Raw genomic sequence first — 9,618 nt, 5'->3', positions numbered from 1 at the left:
GGGTTGATACCTACTGATATAAGAGGCAAATTATAATATTTTAACAGTAAGAAAAGGTTGATAAACTCAGACTTCAGTTTTGAGCTTTTCGGCTTATGTGAAATTACCAAAATACCCCTACGGGGCCTAGTTTGGTTAGAAATGATAAATTTCACATATATGCTTTATCTTACTGTTATAACTCATTAACTTGAGTATGTTTACTGATTACATCAGACCTGTAACTCAGTTAAACACTTAAACTCTTTTATAAACTATTAAATGACCAAACTACCCCTACGGGGCCTAGTTTGTGTTTAAACACGTTTCGGGCATAATGAAAGACACCTTACTGATGTCACAACATATTTGAGGCATAATTAACTTAGGAAACCTGTATATAGCTCTCATGAATACCCGTCACGCTTATTACGCGTACGGTTCGGTTTATGTAACAAGTTTACATAAATTAGCCGAAACGGGTCAAACCTTAACGGTTTTATCTCAAAATCCAGAGTGTGAATAATAAACCCATATTAAACAAGTCTTCAAACTTGTCGGGTCTAAATCACATTCTATCCGGTCTTCGCTTAATCGTGCGTACGTACCGTATCTTTGAAACTAGCCGGTCTAAGCTTAAGCTTAATTAAAGACCCGCTAGGATTCTAATAGGCTATTATAAAACCTTCGTTCCAGATTAGGAGGACCAGTAAAAGCTACGTGCATTTTGCTTATTGTGATTAATACTTGCTCAGGTAAATACTTTTAACTTATTTTCCCTATACGGGCTTGGGTTACGGTATATAGCATACCGCTTGATCGGGCATCAAATCTCCACCGTTAAAGTGGGTAGTTGAATAATTTGATCGGCTCGTTTAAACAGTCTTGTTTACTTTACAGCCTTTGGGGGGTTAATGACCATGTCCCGGATATCCTTGGCATCATCTTACGAGATGGCCACGACCTGAGCACGGGGTGTAGGCGTACACCTATCAGTGTATAACTCAATGATGTGGTGTGTCTATTGATCTTTAACCCGGACAAGATCCGGGCTACTGAACGCATAAGTAACATGTAATTCGTTCACAAGATTATAATATTAAATAATTCTCCCAAGTTAATAAAAAGATTAATCTTGCCTCTGTGCATTTTAATCAAATTATAAAATGTTTATGCCATGTGCATCCAAACCAATTTTCAATCATTTTCCAAAATGAGTCAGTTGATTGTATTTACCTGACGTATTTTCCCAAAAAGACTAAATGCAGGTACTAAACGTAATTGGCTGGATTGTCTCCTTAGCATCAATAAAGAGTCTCGCAAGCTTAAGATGCCTGAAGTCTGTTGAACTATTGTTTCCATTTTATTATCGATCCTCCTGTGGATAAACTTCCGAATATTGTGACATTTGATATTACAATAGTAAATTCGGTTGTGTTATATCTTTTAAATTGCTTCCGCTGTGCATATTAAATATTGTGTTGTTTGACTATTACGTTGCCAACCACGTCACGATACTCCCCCACCGGGCCCACCGGTGACACGTGGAAATTTGGGGTGTGACAGGTTGGTATCAGAGCCAACACTGAGTGAATTAAACGCTAGCCTTTTTCATTTAATCTCAGTACACAATAGCACATTCTAAACCTTCGAGTCTAGACTTAACATAGGAATAATCTTAATCCTAATATGGAAATTTTTGCTTCCAATTTTTATTATTATTGGATACGTCGCCAAACAAGGAAGCTGAACTAGGGATTCTCCACACCCTGAGCCTTGAAATGCTGAGCTTCGTACAGCGACCAAGATGAGACGTGCAACCAAGGAGGAAGCATTCAGGAATTTGATGAAGAAGAAACTCCTTTGCTAAAAATCGTTTCCCCAATAGTCCTTATAAGGACATATTTATCTTTTTAGTCCCTTCGAGGACAACACTGTTCCTTTCAAGTCCCGCTTAGGGCAACTTTATACTTTTATTTTTATATAGTAGAATAATTAAGTTTAAACTTTCGTTCTAAACAAGAATATTAAATAAATGGAAAATAACATTTCCTTTTACAAGATCTACCATTATAATAAAATGGCAAAAATCTAAAAAGGACAAGACCTAGCTTCGGGTCATATTAAGACCGGCCAAGATGGCAGTTCCTCAATTTAGATTCAGATCCTTATTAACATTTCAATTTAAAATTGTTCTACGTTAATTATAAATTAAGAATCTTAAGTATGAAACCTAGCCTTCGGGTCAACTATAAGACCGGGCCAAGATGGTAAGACCTGTTAAAAAGATTCAAATCATTAATTAAGAATCTTAAGTGTGAAACCTAGCCTTCGGGTCAATTATAAGACCGGGCCAAGATGGTAAGACCTGTTAAAAAGATTCAAATCATTAACTAAGAATCTTAAAGAGTGAAACCTAGCCTACGGGTCGATTATAAGACTTGGCCAAGATGGTAAGACCTGTTTAAAAGATTCGTATCCCAGTTAACATCTGAAAACATGTTAACACTCCCGGCAGATGTGATTCGTTGGAAATCACACACGTTATTAAGGATTCTTTAAAAGATTCCTAACCCAGTTTAATGATCGTTGAATCCTGGGTTTACATCATCAATTAAGATGATCATATTTTTAACCATACGTGGTAATATAGTGCCTACGGGCCTTGCTCATTTCTACATGAGCCAAAATACAGTGGTAGCTATGACTCCCTGTCAGATAAAGGTAATGAACTAGGTTCAAACCTCAAATGCTTTGATTCTCTGAAATCATAGCTTAAAATTTATAAATGTCCTTTGTGACCAGGCCATTTGTGCCAGTATACCTTCATGCTTTGATTCTCTGAAATCATAGCTTACAATTGATAATTGTCCCTGCGACTAGGCCTATTGTGCCAATATACTTTCATGCTTTGATTCTCTGAAATCATAAGCTTATAATTTATAGTTGTCCATGTGACCAGGCCATTGGGTGCCACTAATAAAACTGTTAATGTTTTATAATTAGGATAAATTATAATAGAAATCCTAAATCTATATGATTAATAAATTAACCAAATATGGTCTCTGCTTACCATGGTTAATGAATTTCCCTAAGGGGCAATTCCGTAATAAACGTCCCTTAGAAGGGAAGTGCCTACGGGCTATAGTTGATGTCCTCTGAGACTAAAGACAGTGGTAGCCTACAGCTCCCTGTCAGGAAAAGGTAATGAACTTTGATTCAAACCTTAATACCACGATTCTCTGAAATCATGGCTTATAAATTTAACTTGTCTACGCGACTAGGCCATTTGTGCTATTATTAACTTATGAATTAGGATTTATGAAAAAAAACCTGAATGAAATAAATATCCTTCCTTCCCTATCAGTATGCATTTTAAAAAGAATCTTAAAGGTGAAACCTAGCCTACGCGGCCAAGATGGTGAAACCTACTCAAGGGATTCAGATCCTTGTTAACACTTAAGAACGTGTTAGCACTCTTGAGAAATGTGATCCGAGAAAATCACAACAATCATCCTTATATTGGATTCTTCCAATTCCCTTATCTAGCCTGGTGATTTAGAAATCACGGCTTATATCATCCAATAACACGATCATGTTATAAACATCCGTTAATGATAAAGTGCCTACGGGCTAAACTTGTTGTCCGATAAGACAATGACAGTGATGGTCTTTGACCTCCTGTCTAAAATATTGGACTATGTCCAAACATAATAGTCTATATGATCAATGCGATCATGACTAATATCATCTGATGCGATGATAGTATTATTAAACATCCTTTAGTGATGTTTTGCCTACGGGCTATAATATATTGTCCATTTGAGACATTGACATTGTTATCTTTATGATTCCTTGTCTGAGGTGGTGAGCTATGCTCAAGCCAAAATAGTTAATATGATTAATGCAATCATGACTTATATCATCTAATAGGATGAACCTATTATAAACATCCATTAGAGATGTTTCGCCTATGGGCCATATTATATCGTCCATGTGTGACAAAAACAGAGTGATCTTTACGATTCCCTGTCCAAGGTAGTGAGCTATGCTCGAGCCTAATAGTCTATATGATCAATGCCATCATGACGAAAATCATCAATACGATGATTAAAAATTTTAACATCCTTAATGATGTTTTGCCTAAGGGCTATATTATATTATCCAATTGAGACAAGGCGATTGTAATCTTTTGTGATTCTTGCCCAAGGGGGTGAGCTATACTCAAATCCCATAGTCTATACTATCATTGCGATCCTGACTAGTATCATCGGTATGATGATCATAATATTAACATCCCTCGTGATGAAATGCCTACGGGCTATACTTTATTCTAATGTCGGTAAGACAAGGATAGTAGTGATCTTTAAGATCCCCTGTTCAAAATGGTGTGATTATACCCAAACCTAATAGTCAATATGATCGATGTGATCATGACTAATATCATTAGATACGATGGTTATATATAAACATCCGTTAGTGATGTTGATTGGCTTATTTTTCTGCCAAATGAATCGTCTTTCAAGACAATGACAGTTGTAGTCTATGACTCCCTGTCCCAAAGGTGAAGAACCACGTTCAAACCTTGAAGCCCTAATCTAATAAGATTACGACTAATAAATTAAGGACCTTGGTGATAGACCATCGAGTTATGTTTTAAAGTCCTTCATGACTGGGCTTTATGCCATATTTTTCTACATCCATCGAGGCAGGCTTCTATGCCATATATGCATATATATAATAAAAGTCTTGTAAGGCTAGCCTTTGAGCTATTCATGACCGTTCGTGTGCCAACGACCGTTGTGACATTACGATCCCCTGTCAAGCAGATATTGGACTCGTTCCAAACTTTGAATGCCATTGATGGTCCTTTTGTGACCTAGGCTAAATATAATGGAAATACGTTTAAATAACATTCACTATGAATGATAGGAACAGAATAGCCCATGCGGTTTATGAATGCCGTGGCTAAACTAAGTCAGGTCATCAGGATGATGACTAATAAATGTTAAATCTTGGTGATTGGTACCAAGTATCGAGTGTGGAAAACTCGGATGAGGTAGACGACAGTCGCAATACTATTAATGCGACGAATGTTAATAAAAACTACAAACGTAAACCTCAATATTAATGGAGTTAATCTCCAGGCTGTGGTTGACGCAGCAGTTGGAGGGATCATGGGAAAAGGTCATGAAACAATCCCAAAGAGCCGAATGCTTCTCACTCTAAATTTCATTCAAAACCATGTTCAATTTCTCATGAGAATAGTTTTGTTCACACTTCGAATACGAAGGATGAACCAAAGGAGGAAGATAACTCCCAGAAATCTAAGAAAAAAAAGAGAGCAAGAACAAGCTTAATAAAAAGCAACGAAAAAAAATGGTGGAATTGGCCATCCCCGGAATCGAACCTGGGTCTAGGCCGCACCCTTTCGCGCGCCTAGCCAACCGAGCTAGGTGCCTAGTTTGTGAAATTTCCATGTTTGGTTAAATATAAGCACATGTAGAATAACTTCCTTATTTCTTCTATAAGTCACCTACTATCCTCATTATGGTGACTAAGTATTAGAATCCAAGATTTTATAGCTAAGCCTGGAAAGGCTAAAGGAAGAAATGCCTGAACTCACCTGATGAATGCCAAGAGGCAATTCACGATGTCATCAAATACATTCCGTATCATTTATCAATGATAATATCTGCTAAGTGTCCTGTTTTTAATACAGGCAATAATAAATCTTCATAAACCATAAGCTTAGCAAACTTCTATATTATTCACAAGGTATAACTTACCAAGGAAACCATAGTAACCGATTCTTCTAGTATCGGCAAGGAATCCTTCAGAAAAACCTAAGAGTACTCTTTCTTTGCATAGAGGACGACAACATATGTTATTTTAATTATTTTCTCATTGTTTTCTGTCGCCTGCGAATGCCAAACTATGTTTGATAAAAGTGCCATATGAGGAATTGGCGTATCATAGGGTGTCCCATAGATTATTTCCATGCCTGATCAGTATGGAGGTTTAATACATGGAACCCCTAAGATGTCCCAATGATCATATCGTACTAAAGTCGACTAGTAGTATTCAAAGAAGATATCCATAATAGAGTTATCCAAATAAATATTCCCTGGTAACGGAATATGAGGACTCGTAACATTAATGTGTCACTTATTTGACACAAGCAATGGTGGACGAACTAGAGCCTGAGATATGGAAAATCTCTGTAACCTCCTTACATCTTGATTATCTTCTCCTAAGATTACCCTGTTTACCCCTGGGGGGGGGGGCAGGTAGAGTTGAGTTTCATATCCCATTTAAGGCTGTATTACTATGAAATCTCCAAGACAGCTAGTACCATCATTGGAAGAATCGAAACCCTGATTTACTAAGTTTCAAAATAGAGGGTTCATACAGCCTAACTCGATATTCCGAAAGTGTGATATCGTTAAATAAGAAAGACGGTTCATTTTGCTTATGCATTAGTTACCGCAACCCTAATTGGGTAACAATTAAGAAATTGCCATCAGCTGTTCTAAATCGTCGATTTGTTCAACTAACCACCAGGATCAGTTAATCCTTAAAATTTGTTAAGAAGTGGTTGGAACAACCATCTCACCTTAAGATAAGCTTGCCTATGATATTGCTATGTAAGCATCAAGGCTGCCCCTTGGAGACCCTGTAAAGATAGGATGATAAACATCTATTGTAGGGGCAATAGATTAGTAAGTTCAATTACCAGGATCTAAGGGCAAATTATTGGTGGATAGGCTTGAAGAAGTCTGTAGCCACCTATGTAGCTAAATGCTTGACTTGTGCGTAAGTCAAAGTTGAGCATCAGAAACCGTCAGGTTTGCTACAACAACTTGAACGTCCTACGTGGAAGTGGGAAATGGTAACTATGGATTTTATTACCAAGTTACCCAAGACCAGGAAAGGAAATGGTACAATATGAGTTGTAATTGGTAGACTGACTAAATCAGCACATTTCTTACCTATCAAGGAGGCTTATAGCTCCGAAATGTTAGCCCAGTTATACGTTGATAAGATTGTAGCCTTACAGGGTATACTTGTGTCTATTATCTCTGACCGAGATACTAGATACACGTTACATTTTTGGAAGAGTTTCCAAAAATCTTTGGGCACACGTTTGAATTTTAGTACGGCCTATCATCCTCAGACTGACGATCAGAGTGAGCGTACTATTCAACGTTGGAAGATATGCTACGTGCATGTGCGATAGATTTGGGAGGTAGTTGGGATAATAACCTACCATTAATCGAATTCTCCTACAACAATAGCTACCATACCAGCATTAAGGCTGCGCCTTTCGAGGCATTATACGGTAGAAAGCGTAGATCACCCGTTTGTTGGGCGGAAGTTGGAGATGTCCAGTAATCAGGACCAGAGATCGGGTTCGAAACGACGGACAAGATTGTCCAGATTATAGGCCGTCTCAAAGCTGCTCGGGATATGCAGAAAAGTTACGCTGATCCTAAGCGTAAGGATTTTCACTTCGAAGTAGGTGACAAAGTATTGCTTAAAGTATCACCCTGGAAGGGGGTGATGCGATTTGGTAAGAAAGGCAAGCTAAGCCCAAGATACATAGGACCTTTCGAGGTTATCGAACGTGTCGGGTCAGTTGCCTATAAGTTGAACTTACCGGAAGAGCTCAGTGGAATTCACAATGTGTTCCACATCTGCAATCTGAAGAAGTGCTTCGCTGATGAATCACTGGTTATACCACATACAGATGTGCATATAGATGAGAGCTTAAAATTTGTGGAAAAACCTTTGTCGATTGAAGATCGACAGGTAAGGAAGCTTCGAAGGAAGCATATACCTTTTGTAAAGGTCAAATGGGATGCCCGTAGAGGTCCCGAATACACGTGGGAAGTTGAATCCACGATGAAAGAAAAGTACCCTTACTTATTTCAGTAAATCTCGGGTCGAGATTTATTTTAAAGGGGTGAGGATGTAACACCTCGAAAATTCACGTCCTATAATGTGTTGACACGTGTCATGAAGTTTGAACGTGTGAAAGAAATACTATAGAAGGACTAAAGTTGACAAACATGGAAAGTATGTGATTATACGGGTTCTAAGTGTCAACAGTGAATAAATATACTTCATAATAACCCTACATGATGTTTATGACATCAAACGAATAAATCATGGATCATACGAAGCAAAAAGTGAGAGATTACAAACTACAGGGGCTAAATGTGTCAACATGTTTAATTTATACCTCTGAGTGACCTTTTGACAAACCCGAAGCTTTGTAAATGTTAATTATACTCACTTGAATGCACGATTAAAATTTCATTAAGTTTCGTTATCGTATGAGAAAGTTATGACCAAATCCGTATGCGAGGGATTAAAGTGCAAACATTGAAAGTTAAGACTTTTCGGGTTAACCGGAAGTGTTCAGGGACTTGGCAAAGTGGGTATAAGTCCTAAAGGCCTTGTGGGTAAAGATAAGGGGGTCAAATTGCAAGAAATAATGCTAGTTGACCTTCCGAAGAGCCAAGAGACGAGATGTGGAAGCTTGAAAACGTTTTTGGACGATCAGAAGGGCCACGCGGCCCGCGTGGCATATAACAGAAACTGAGGCGGGCCGCCTGGGACGCCCAGATGCAGAAAAACCTGCTACAGCCGGTTTTGCATGATTCTGACCGATCTTGTTGGTATTTTTCACTCATGGGCGACCCCTAAAGTGTTCCTAGACCCTAGAGACACATGTTGGATGGTTGTGGTCGATTATAGAGTTGTGTGTCAAGTTCTTGTGGTGAAAATTTCACTATATAAAGGCCATGACTTTCAATTCATTCCTCACACCTTCATCTGCCCATTTGGATCAATTCTGGAGCTCCCAAGCAGCCTCAACTGATCTTATCTCGTGCATAGGACTCTTGTAAGTCTACTAGTCCTTCTTTAATTGAGTTTAGCTTAGTATTTAGGCTAAAAGTCAAACCGTCGTAATTACAGTTTGACTTCAAGATTAGTCATTAATGGCTCAGTCAATTCTCGAATCAAAAGTAGATATAAGATGGTATTTATGTGGGTAATAAAACCTCAAAAGGGTTTCCCCTGATCATCACTCTAACCAGGTCAAAAGTCGGGTCAAACTTATATTTAAAAAGTCAACAGGAAGTCTAAAATGCCATTTATGCATAATTAACATTGTAGATCATATACAACCTGTTGGATCATTGTTATAACTTAGTAATAAGTGTAAGAACATGTCTAAACATGTTCAACCCGACAATTTCCTGTTTAGACCCGGTTCGGAACCGAAAGTCACATAGTTTGACTTTCACTTTGACTTTCAGTTCTGACCCGTTTAGGCACATTTTAGAAATGCCTCAGAGCTTTAATTGGACTAGGTTACATGTTAGAACAACCCTCTGTGATTATACACCTTGGTTCATTAGTTATCCAATTAATATGCATGTTTCCGTTAATTACTCATATGTTGACCGTTATGCCCTTATTACCTTAAAACGTGATTTATGGAAATGTAAAAGTGTAGAAACCTTAATTACTGATATATAGACTTGTATGCAAAGTTTGACATCAGTTTGACTTGTAGATTAAGAGTTATGCTCATTATCGAAAAATTAATGCTTTATGTTAATAAAA

The sequence above is a fragment of the Helianthus annuus genome, chromosome 4, assembly GCF_002127325.2.
Source record: "Helianthus annuus cultivar XRQ/B chromosome 4, HanXRQr2.0-SUNRISE, whole genome shotgun sequence".
In the NCBI taxonomy this organism is placed as follows: domain Eukaryota; kingdom Viridiplantae; phylum Streptophyta; class Magnoliopsida; order Asterales; family Asteraceae; genus Helianthus; species Helianthus annuus.
This window is presented reverse-complemented; position numbering follows the sequence as displayed.